Source organism: Misgurnus anguillicaudatus, chromosome 21, assembly GCF_027580225.2.
Source record: "Misgurnus anguillicaudatus chromosome 21, ASM2758022v2, whole genome shotgun sequence".
Taxonomy (NCBI): Eukaryota; Metazoa; Chordata; class Actinopteri; order Cypriniformes; family Cobitidae; genus Misgurnus; species Misgurnus anguillicaudatus.
The window spans coordinates 45,782,437-45,794,424 of record NC_073357.2 but is presented as its reverse complement, the minus strand read 5'-3'; the positions used below and the strand labels follow the sequence as shown (position 1 = coordinate 45,794,424).

The 11,988-nt window shown below is 35.0% G+C and overlaps 2 long non-coding RNA genes across 2 annotated transcripts; both read left to right on the top strand.

The window, feature by feature from the left end:
• The first annotated feature begins 1,439 nt into the window (after positions 1-1,439).
• Positions 1,440-11,897, top strand: LOC129447552 (uncharacterized). Its single transcript, XR_008645482.2, has 2 exons — positions 1,440-1,637; positions 9,660-11,897. It is a non-coding gene; the product is annotated as an uncharacterized lncRNA (long non-coding RNA).
• On the top strand, positions 4,348-6,540 carry LOC129447559 (uncharacterized). Its single transcript, XR_008645486.2, has 2 exons — positions 4,348-5,368; positions 5,682-6,540. It is a non-coding gene; the product is annotated as an uncharacterized lncRNA (long non-coding RNA).
• Positions 11,898-11,988: the final 91 nt, after the last annotated feature.

Below are 11,988 nucleotides of genomic sequence, written 5' to 3'. Positions count from 1 at the left end.
GGTGATGAAAAATGTGCTTGACTTCTTTTTAAATTCAACTTAAACCACGTTAACTATTAAATATAAACCATTATTGTTTTTTTAGTAAGTCCCCCCAAAAGCTTTATCCCAGGTCACTAACACATTTTTAATCAACAGTCTTTAAAATACATTTATGCCTTTAAAATTATAGTTCACCCAAAAATAAAAATTCTGTCATCATTTACCTACCCTCATGTTATTACAAACCTCTATAAATTTCTTTGTTCTGATGAACACAAAAGAAGATATTTTGAGAAATTTTTGTGACCAAACATTCGTGGACCCAATTTATTTTTATAGGATTTTTCCTACTATTGTAGTGAATGGGGTCCATAAACGGTTTGTTTACAAACATTTCTCAAAATATCTTCCTTTGTGTTACATGAGATTGAGTAAATTAATTTTCAGAATTTTAATTTTTGGGTGAACCATCCCTTTAAAAGCTTTGTTAAATGAAATGTAGTGCCATAACAAATTTGACCACAAGGTGGCTGTGCTGCGTCTGCAAACGTGCCTTGACAATGGTCACACAGGAATACACAAGATATTTTAGGTATAATGTACTGATATAACTAAATAGGGACATTTTAATCATATTATGTTTATTTATGATGAGAATGTAGACTTTAGTCAGTTATAATCTCAGTTGTACAATGATAATAAGTGAGGCTGTGATATCAGACTGTTATAGAAAAGACCGCGCCTGAAACCCTGAATCAAAAACATTTTGGTTGGTTAGTTATGGGCATTATTCAAAATCATAAAACACCCAAAACGGTTTAGTGTGATTTTAATATATCTTTGCAGATCTTGTTTCTAGAACCACATTGACTATCTTTAGAAATCTAGACTAGACTTTAAAAATCACCTCTCAATAGATTTTACTTGCCAGTAGTAAAACCAAGTCTAGTTCAGTGCCATAGTTTAGGACAGCCCACATCCCCACCCACCCAATCAAAGCCTTCTTACCAAGAGCCCCGCCCCTCTCTTTGTCAGCTAAATTAATTTGATACTATTTTTAAATTTCTGCGTTTCCCAGGGAAACCTAATGACGCAATGACGTCAATGCAGGTCAATAGCACAGTGATAGGCTGGTGGCGGGGAAAGCTGTGCTCTCCACCAGCAAAAATGACACTGCTGTATCTAAGCTGCCTTGGTACAACAGACAAAATGTATATAAAATAACATTTAAATACGCATAGTAAGATACATATGTTTTGCACACTAAACACTACAGTAAGTTAATTTGGGTAAAGCAATAATTTCCAATTAGGCTAGATTTGTCTTTATCAACGTGAATTCTTACCGTAAATGTGAAGATGTTTCTTCTATGCGGAACATCATGTCCACGTACCATATGAAAAAAACAAGTTTGTGGGATGGCACTCGTCCATTAACTTCTACGCATAGTAATCAACTCCCCCAACCCCAAAATATATAGGGACGCCCTCACTTTCTCTGGGTATTTCTGTCTATTCAAAAAGGCGAGGGAGCTCATGCACGCATGCAGTGAGCACTATATGGTTCAAATGCAAACGCTTGTCTGTACTCCGTCTTCCACATATTATGCCAACAAGCTTTATACCTGCGACACAATGACCAAGAAGATATATGAGGTGAGTGATTTTTTATTTATTTTTTGCTTCAGTTTTGAACTTTAGCTTGGTTTATAGACTTTTGATCTGTTATAAAGTGTTCAGTGGGAAAAGAGAACTACTGTAGCTCTGCAAACTTTGATTGCTTGTGATTTAAGTTTTAACGCCATTTACAGTTCACACTGCACTGAGGCTAAATATAACTCTTTATTTATACGTGTGCACGAATATTAAGTCGATAAGAGTCAGATATATAGTTTAATTTCTCCTTTTCTGTTTGATTTATCTTATGTTCGCCTTATTCATGGCGCATACTTGACTGCGTAATAGTAATAAAAACAGATGAATTGATTTTGGATGTTGCGCCCCAACAAACACAAGAAACTTTGAATTCACTACTACGATGTTCTCAATGCGTGCTGTTCCCAGAGTCGCCAGTGGTCACGATTCGCGCTGTTGTAACATTTATAAATCGCACTGACATATCTATACAATTTTCGAAGCTGCAATAGTCTTTTGTTTAAAAAAAAGGCTAAATAAAAACAAACAGATCATTTAGGAAACAAGCTGCGTTCTATTTAACACCTCAAAACAGAAACACGCGAACCACTGTCACTAACTGTAGCAAATATTGTATGCAAACGAATCATTTCTTTAGATAATTTCTGGATTCAAACTTGATCTCAAGTTTGTGCTACTGCACCCAGCAATGCACTCTTTCTTTTTAATAAAAGCTCGATCAGCGGCTTTAGAAATGGTGCAACCAGTACCTTGGACAGCGACATTTAAATCCTACATGGGGGGCCTTCGAGCGCACTCGTTCAACTACATTTAACACTAACCAATTACGTAGCAACAACTCTGATGCATTTGTTATCATCTTGCAGATCATTACGTTGTGTTGCCGTTATGTTTTATTTACACTTATTTATTTACAGTTTGTTTACACTTCACTTGCTTGGTCGTAAGCTTTACGTAAACACGAACTGAGGCCTAAACGTTGCTGTAGGGTTCTATGGTGTTGCATGGCGCTGCTTTCCAAACAAAAGTCCTGGATTTGTCAATTTACAAAATGCATGCATCTTCAGAAGAACCTGTCTGACTGGGTGATGAGCTTGATTGAATGAAGGGGATTTATGATTAATTAATACTTAAAATATCCATGGGTCAAGTGTAGGATTTCTGTAGAAGACGGATGGACTCTTGTAACATTATTGTCATTAGACGGATGTCTACTCTGGGACTTATATAATAATACGGCCTTCCATACAAAATAAATTAGACTGGCTGGGATTGTACATCTTACATCACATTAGTTCAGTTGGGTGCTTTTTGCATGTATGGTAGCCTATTTATTACGTGACTTTGAGTAGGCAGGGCTATGCTAAAATTAGAATCTTTTAGTGTTTTTTGTTGTTTACGTTTGTTTCAATGAAGCCTTATCGTTTACGGCAGTCACCAAATGAATCAGTGATATATTTCATTAAAACATGGAGACAAGGAGGAGAATATGAACGTGACGTCAGCGCAACTGACGCAGCTCTGGGAAAGGAAGATATAAAGATATGTTTATTTATTTGTAACTGTATAACATTAGTTCTTATGTTATTGTTATAGTTATAGTATCGTTTGCAGTTAAGTGGTGCGTATAGCCTACTAATCAGTTGGTCTATCAAAAAAATTAAAAGAAAAAGAATCCACACATATCAATTTGAATCAACGTAGAACTATTTGTCCGATTGCACGATTAATCGTTTTGAAGCATGCGATGTCTCCATACCCGAGCGTCACGATCCTTTATGCAAACCGCGTTAGAGAGTAGACGTGAACGCGCATGTCACGGCGATCACGTACAATTCCTCTGAGCAGCATTTGTGAGTGCCTTTTTTCTCCAAGTGCTCTAAAAATAGCAACAGCTTGATCCAGAAATAGACGGGGGTATCACCCTCATATGCAGCCTTCGTTCCGAGGTACAAAAACACACCAGGACGAGACGTTATGTACTCTTTTTGTGCCCTTCAATATTTCCTTACGTGTTATTGAATTCACCGTTTCGTTGACTACTGACACATGCATATCTCTCATCACGGGCTCCCTCCATCGGTAAGCGTCCGCAAGACCTGTCGCTCTCCTGGTGACCTCGACCGCTTGTATACAAATAAAAAAAAACATTTTTACTGAACGATTCTCTATTGTCATTTCTACGCAAACGTTTAGTTATGTACCACGTCTAAGTCAAACAGTCGTTTCCTTGCTGTCAGGGAATCACCCTGTCTGCATTCAGTGAATGAAAATGGTGGGGATCACATTGGCATGTCGGCGCTATTGAGCATTTTCCATCATTTTCTCGGAAACTCCCAAATATAAAAACATAGGTGGCCATTGATAAACTCGCTGTGTAACGTTATAAATACAATATGCATCTTTACAGACATTGTAATCGGGACTGATGTTACACGAAGGATATATTTTTAAAGGAGCTGTCCACTATGAACGGTGCTGAAATTCATAGACTTGCAGCAAACCTCCAAACCAAGGATGTATCCAGTACTTAAACGCGGATAAATAAACCGGATTCTTTCAAGAGCAGTTAATCATTGTAGTATGGCTACCAATGAAATAAACTGCACCTCCATGACCTCTATCGTGTGGATAATGTGCTTGTGCTTTTTTACTCTTTAGAGTAAAACACTGAAGACTGCTTTTGTGCATCTGGTCATTTCCTTAATAATTCAGTATATTCAGTATATAATTCAGTATACATACGTTAAATTATTAATTTCCCTGCATGGAGATCATAAGATTAGATTGGTAACGTACATAACCCTCTAACAAGAACTTCTGAGAAACCAAGATCACGACGTCAATTGTGACATTAATGATCCTTAAATTTTTGCTGTGAAAATTACTAATTTTTGTATCAGTGTAAGCACGTGAACATCGCGTAAATGTGTAAACAATTGGTTTGTTTATAAATCCAAACGCGTGGTCTTCGTGAAACCACATCTAGCTCTATTTTGGTTACACACATGGTTTATGTTCATTGCTTGAAGTACCAATCAATTCTTCATATTTGCCAAACGTATAAAGTTGGTAAAAACCCAGTGTTCGTTGGTAATTCATTTTTGGTGTGCGGTTTCATCGGAAACAGCACAGATTGGCGAGTCGTGACTGCTAAAGTGAGTAATGCGCGTCGGCTGCGTCAATAGGGGCAAAGCGCTGGGTGCCGGAGACAGATGGAGGGAATCGTGACTGACTGGAGACTTCCACAAATGAAACCACAACCTCATCATATCTCAATGAGGGAACTATTTGTGAAGATAAGACTTAGATGTTAGGGTCTTGCTGTTCTCCTAGTTACTCTTAGTCCTGACCTTGGGATTCTGGGGTAATGAGAGAAAAGCGACATACTGTAGGGATCTTTTAGAGTTTGTGTGTGTGCGTGCGCGCGTGCAAAACAGAAAGAATGATGTGTGTGTGTGTGTGTGTGTGTCTTTGTTTGTGAGTGTGTGTGAGAGAGTGTGTGTAAGCTTGTGTGCTTCTTTGGGGACGGGTTTATATGGCTGTGTGTGTTTGTCTGCGCGCGCGTATGCGTGAGTTGTGTGGGGTATCCAAATATAGCCAGAGAACGATGTTCATTATTTTATGAGACAAGAAAGGAGGTGACCGCAAATCTTTAGCTTTGGTGCTAGGTGACTTTAAATCTTTATCAGACTTATGCACAGACAAAGGATATTGAGGAACTTATTTTGGTAAGTATTCACTTGAATAATTTTGCTGTTTATTGGTCGTGGTGGTGATTATTTGAATTGGATTAATGCATTTTATACTTCGACGGCTCATTACAATGTTTTAAACGCATATGTTATCGGTTTTAATTATTTGTGTAATACCCGATAAACAACCAAACCGCGTTAAATTTTACTTCCATAGTCAGAAATGCCATACGGACTGCAGGTTGACAAAATTAAACCAAAACTAACGTAAATGTATATAGGCTATATTATAAACATTCCGTACACCGGTGGAGAATTAGTTTTCTATATTTTTCCTTTTTTCAAAAAGGGGGGTCCCTGTGTGAGAAGAGCAAGGATTGGTCGAATGACGATTTTTTGTTTGCTCCAATGAAATCCTTCACTGCTCTCTATTTACTGTGAGCTGGAGCGCAGTAATTCCCCTCCTTCAACAGATCTATCGACTGACAGGAGTAGATCAGCTTTTTACTTAACCACATCACGAACAGGAGAATATGTACAGTATGAGCATAAAAACAGGACGAGAACACGGATGAAATGACAGTGCAAAGCCTCGGACGCGAAGAAAGTCGTACACCGGAGCGGATTCTGTGCGTTTCTCCGTGAACGTTTAGAATTGGAGTCTACTGCACACGGTCTGGCCATTGGCTACAACAGCACGGACTGTCAATAATTATGGACAAAACCTGCAACTCAGATGTCACATTCAAAGCGTACGGAAAACGGACTGTCTAAAGGCTTTCACGAATCTTTTTGCGGTCTGGGCTTGCTGTTCATAACTATCAATGGGAAGCCCTTACCCCAAAAAGCATTTGCGGAGGGCACACACACCGAATAATAGAAGGATGCTCTGATGTCTTACTTCTGCTCCTCTTGGACTATCATCATACTCATTGTTAGAATGGCACGTTGCAATTCTAATGAGTTATTATGTTTATCATTTTTGTGCTCAGTCTTTACTATTAGATTTTTTTCTAAGTCTGGCACACCCTTTCTGTATCTTATGGCTCCAACCGCGCCTTATCAGTTTAACGTGTGATTTAATTCTGGATTTTAAGAGTAAGGTGTGAGGACTGCATGGTTAAAACTAATATAAATTATGCGTTTGACAGTGATACAATGTGAATGAACTACTGAATGAAAACATATACAATAAAAAAATAATATTACATCTGGCTCGTGACATCTTATTTGGAGTTTTGCAGGGACGCAGCTGACGCGCGCGCAGGTGCTGTTGCATGCATCTAGTGGCACATCAAATATGTTTCAAGAGTTAAAATATTGCCATGCACGACTCGTGGCACCTTCGCGTATTTAAATGGAAATACTCTCAACAGCGAATTTTTATAGCAGCCAGACTGACCCCTGACTGACGCCTGCTTAAATTTATTTAAAACACACGTGTTATTTGGCTAGTTTTTACAACAACCATCATGTTAGCTTGAAATAACAATATTAGTAGTGTCACGTGAACTTACTTGTGTTTCATATATTATATAAACATATGGAGCAATGTTCTTTAAACATGACAGTGCTTATGTCCAATACACATTATAAACACATAATAAGATATGATAAACTAATTAAAGGTTTATTAGAGTAGGGAATACTTAATACAATTATTCCTCTCAAAATTAATATCTACACTTCAACAGGCAGCATAAACACACAGCACTGCAAGTTTTAAGAAAAGTACAATTGAAGCGTTTTAATTATGACATGGTCTGATTCTTGCTCAGCCACTGATACAATAATGTGCTGCTGTAAAGATCATTTGCTTTGACACAAAACAATGTAGGTGCAGCAGTGGTGTAAGCATGCTAATGCATTACTGAAACAACCGTTAATCACAACAGTCATTTTATCTGTATCATAAAGTTAGAAACAGTGTTATTTTTATTGTTTGCAATATGACTCTGAGATAGAGGCGTGCTTGTTTTTAGGTCTATGCTGTTACATGCTCTCCAACAGTTTGCATTGAGATCTGTGATTATGGCATTTGGAAATAGTGGTGATTCTGTTTGTAAGACCAATTGTTTAATTGTTTAAAAACATGTCGTGTTACGCTTGACCGTATAATTTAAACAGTGGTGAATTAAAGACAATGGTACTTTGTAATTTAGCTATATGATTACAATAATTGTTTATTACAGCATTTTACAACATGCGTCAACATTATGTCTTTTTGAGAAATAAAGAGAGAAACATTTGATATACATGCGTCAGTGTGTAAGCATGTGTAGATGCTTACACCCCTTTTACTACCTTTGCATTTTCTCTAATTGTCAAGAAAATTGGTTTGACTTTCCAATTTTTAAAAAACATTCCGGATTAGTTTGTTACAAAGAAATTCCGTTTTTTAGTGTTTGGGCCTTTTCACGTTTCATCTCTATTTCATTTGCCAGTCACCCTCTAAGCAAGCAGCAATACCACATTAAAGTAAATCACTTGTCTTGTAAAGTAAGTCATTTTAAGAATTTATCTAAAATGTATGTATAAGATCAATGCATGTTGATTTGTATACAACTAATACAGAGTGCAGAGAAAAGCAGACAGAGATAGAGAGAGGCAGAGAGGGATGGGAATCAGAGTCAACAGATTAAGAGAGTCCATGCCTAAGTAACAGATGCTAGGCATGTAAATAATGACATTTTTGTGCGTTTTCATGTCAAACTCAAAATACTGAATGCCTGCTATGCTTACATTTGTGTTGCCTTGTTTTGTAATGATTTAGATTTTAACCAGGTGTACGGATTGTATATTGAGTCTAATTGTTTAATTTTTCTAATCTGTAAGCTTCTAGATATGTTTATTTATTTATGTTTTTATAAAAATATGATCTTCTTTCCTATGCCTTTGCATTTGTCAGTGATACTCTCGTACTCTATGTGAATAAACACAAGGTTATTTTACTGTGTTTTAATTCTCAATAAGGAAATAAACATTTACAATGACAAAAAATGTTTTCTCATTAATTTATAAATGTATTTATTTATGATGGAAGTAACTTTTTGGTGTTTTGATAAACACTACGCATAAGGTCCAAAGTTCTGACGTGCTTCAGGTTGTAATACCTCAGCCCAGTTAGTCTTATTTCTCCTAGCAGTGAATTAGCAGTGAACTATACTCTAAATGATCATTTTAGATGTCCTCCTAGAACATACATTCTGAATAAAAAGCGAAAAGTCGCTGCTGTCTGTGTATCATGGCCTATGCTATCCTGCTTGACATAATTGAATTATAAAATTTACAAAGAGAATTATCAAGCATGCAAGAAATAAAGCAACATGTATGTATGTGCAGGAGGCCTCACATGTGGACGTCTACTGTATTTTGCATTTAATAATAAAATGTACATATTGCATTTTTAAGAATTGCTTAAAGGCTAAAAATAGATCTGATTTTATTATCAGCAGAATATATGAAATTGTGCTTTCATACTGCGCTCTATTTTTTCCACATACTTTGAGGAAAGCAACATAAAGGCTTTAATTATATCGGACTTTTGTTGCACAAAATACATGAAAAGTTTATATGGTAGGTGCAACATGTACGTATTATGCCATTTTAATTTCCTTTCTAGCTGTTAATAATTTTACCCAAAAAATTATTGCACTTGTTCTGACAATATCTGTACACTCATTTCCAGGCCAAGTCTGGTTTTCTCACAGGTTTTTTCTGTCTCTTCTGAAAAAGTTTCCCCCCTTGACCGCTGTCACCGTGTTGGCTTGCTTACTGACATTAGCTTATAGTAAATGCTACCCGTACGTTAGTGTGGAATTGGAGTATTACTTATTATTATTCTTTAACAAAATGTAATACCTCCATGTACACCATCCTATGTTCATAATATAGTTTGGAAATTACTTATTACATTATTTTAATAAGAAAATCATTTGAATGATTCCATGTACAGTAACTTCAAATACTCCTTCCTAAACTATATTTAAAAACTGCCATGCTTTGTTGTTTTCTGCTTTTCTCTGTGTTTGTTTCTATTTCATGTGAAGCTGCTTTGAAACTATGAACATTTGTGAAAAGCGCTATATAAATAAAATTGAATTTAATTTCCTAGTGCCTAAGACAGCCTCTAACATTGTACATTTTGCATAAACATTGTTTTAATGTGCAATTTCTTTACTATGGCATGTTGTGGTGGGAATGTTACGAGTATTTGCGGTGATGACTGCTGCACAATGACTCGTGGCTTCAGCAAAACATTTTGTTTGTGGTGTTAAATTTTTTTATTCACTCATGCCATATTGGCTTCTTCTTTTGTGTTGAACAGATGACGTGCTGGAGAAATAACACACTGTTATCCAAACAAGGGAGAATGCAGTACGAAAAATGCCCATGGTGAACCCTTATGAAGACACAGATTAACGTGGTTATCACATTTACTATTTGCATTAAAGTGCTTTTGTAAAATTCAGATTGGATTGGAATTATGTGCTGTGACGTGAGTCATGCCTCACATGTATTTAATACAAAGCATGTCTTATATGCACTGACTTTCTTTTTTACTCTTGACAATGTGACAGGTTCATCACAGATATTTAAGCTATTGTAACTTATAACAATAATTCATTTGACCTTAAATTGTGTATTTTTAGGTTTCAATAATAAGAAATACTGAGTCAGGAACACAATTGCCAAAGTAATGTTCACAGCCGAGACAAGCTGCATTATTTCTCATGTGACAAAAGTGATTACTTACAGATGTACTAAAGATCGGTATATATATATATTTATATTATATTATATATTATATTATGTGATACATGTTTGAAACAGAATGGTAACTTCACACAGATTCTAAATTAAAAAGATTATAGATTTTTGTTCACTTACACACTGCAAGCTTTATATGTGTCACTTTGAAACAACTCTTAATTCTTCCCATTTCATATAGACAGTAAGAAGAATAATGATACATTTCATAGTATAGATTTTTTTGCATAAATAAACGGAAGAGGTCATCAGAACGCACATCATTTCTGACAGCAATTTCATATACAGTATCTTATATTCTAATATTGTATATTTTGTTACTGTTGTAAGTGCTGTAGCTCTATTAAAAAAATTAAAATGAGAAATGACATATTCTAATACTGCTGTGATCTGGTTGTATTAAAAGGACATTTTACTAATAAAGCATTTTTTAGAAGGATACTGTCTTCAAATTGATCTTATATAATAAAAACCTTCTCCTACATAAACAGTATAACCTGTTAACATTACTCTTCAGAAATCCGAAGTCACTTAATTTGATGGTATTTAATTAAAACAGTTGTATGTGTACCCAGAGACAAAAAAGTAAACATGTTTAAAACTAAAGACCACTGAAACAATGTTTATTTCCCATCTTCCTATTTCTATTTGACTGTGCTCAATTTAAGGATCCTTTTAAGATTTAAATCCATAACTTTAAGTTGTTTTTAAATTGTATTATACTTTATCTTCATACTATTAAAAAAACATGTTTTGGTAACATATTATAGCATGTTGTGTTATATATTATAACATATATTATAAACTGTTGTGAAGCCAACAGTTTCCAAAGATAAGGGATCATGACAACACATCCAAATATCATATAATCTTAATATTGTTATTAAATAACATTGTTATGTAAGCTTTTTATAAGGTTTTCCGTATAACATTTTTACTCATAATATTTTGTAACAACATGAGTCTTATATATTTGCCTTAAATTGTGTGTATGAAGGCGTTTGAAAGTAAAAACTATTTAAACTGACCAAGTACTCCAGTGTCCTTCCTCTCTGACACACACTGCAATAGCCAAGTTTACAAAACTAGAATTTTTGTCTGCTGAATAGTAACCAAAGCAAAATCTTTTAATTTTTTAAGACTTTAATTTATACAGTATTTTTATTATGTATTACTTATTAAAATGAAGCACTTAAAACAATTAAAGCAGGTATTTATAGAAAATGTCCTATTGATACACGTTCATAAACCTTGCACTTTTGAACAAACTTGTTAAACATTTTGTCCCTTATGTATTTAAAAACATAAATGGTAAATGTACAGTTTATCAAAACATTCTGACAGTTTTGCACATTTGAGTAAGTCATAATTTTGCTAAAAATGCCATATTGGTAAAGAAATGTTTTATAAATCTAACCAAACCTCCTTGTGGAGATGCCATAAGGGTTAATAATAAGTGTTAGCAATATTTTTAAACACAGTTTGAAGTTATGAAAACGTTGTATGGTTTGCATTACGGTTAGTAGCTCCTATTAATTTACTAATGAACTAATTAAATATGTGTGCTTTATGTGTAGAGATTAAGTTTTCTCAATATTAAAAGACTGAAATTACTTTTTTCTTTTATATATCTCTCTGTTTATCTTGTGCCATAACCTGCTCACTCAGCGCAGTATTCAGTACACTTAAATCTTTTTTATTGCACCTTATGTTATACATTTTACCATGGTGTCCAATTTGTGTAGGCTACCTTACAAACTAATCTGGCTGTATTGTTAAGATAATCTTAATGTGACTGTAGATGTATGGGAAAAGGGAAACAACAGGGATTTTGTAAAAAACAAACAAACAACAAAAAATAAACCTATTATTTATATTGGTCATGG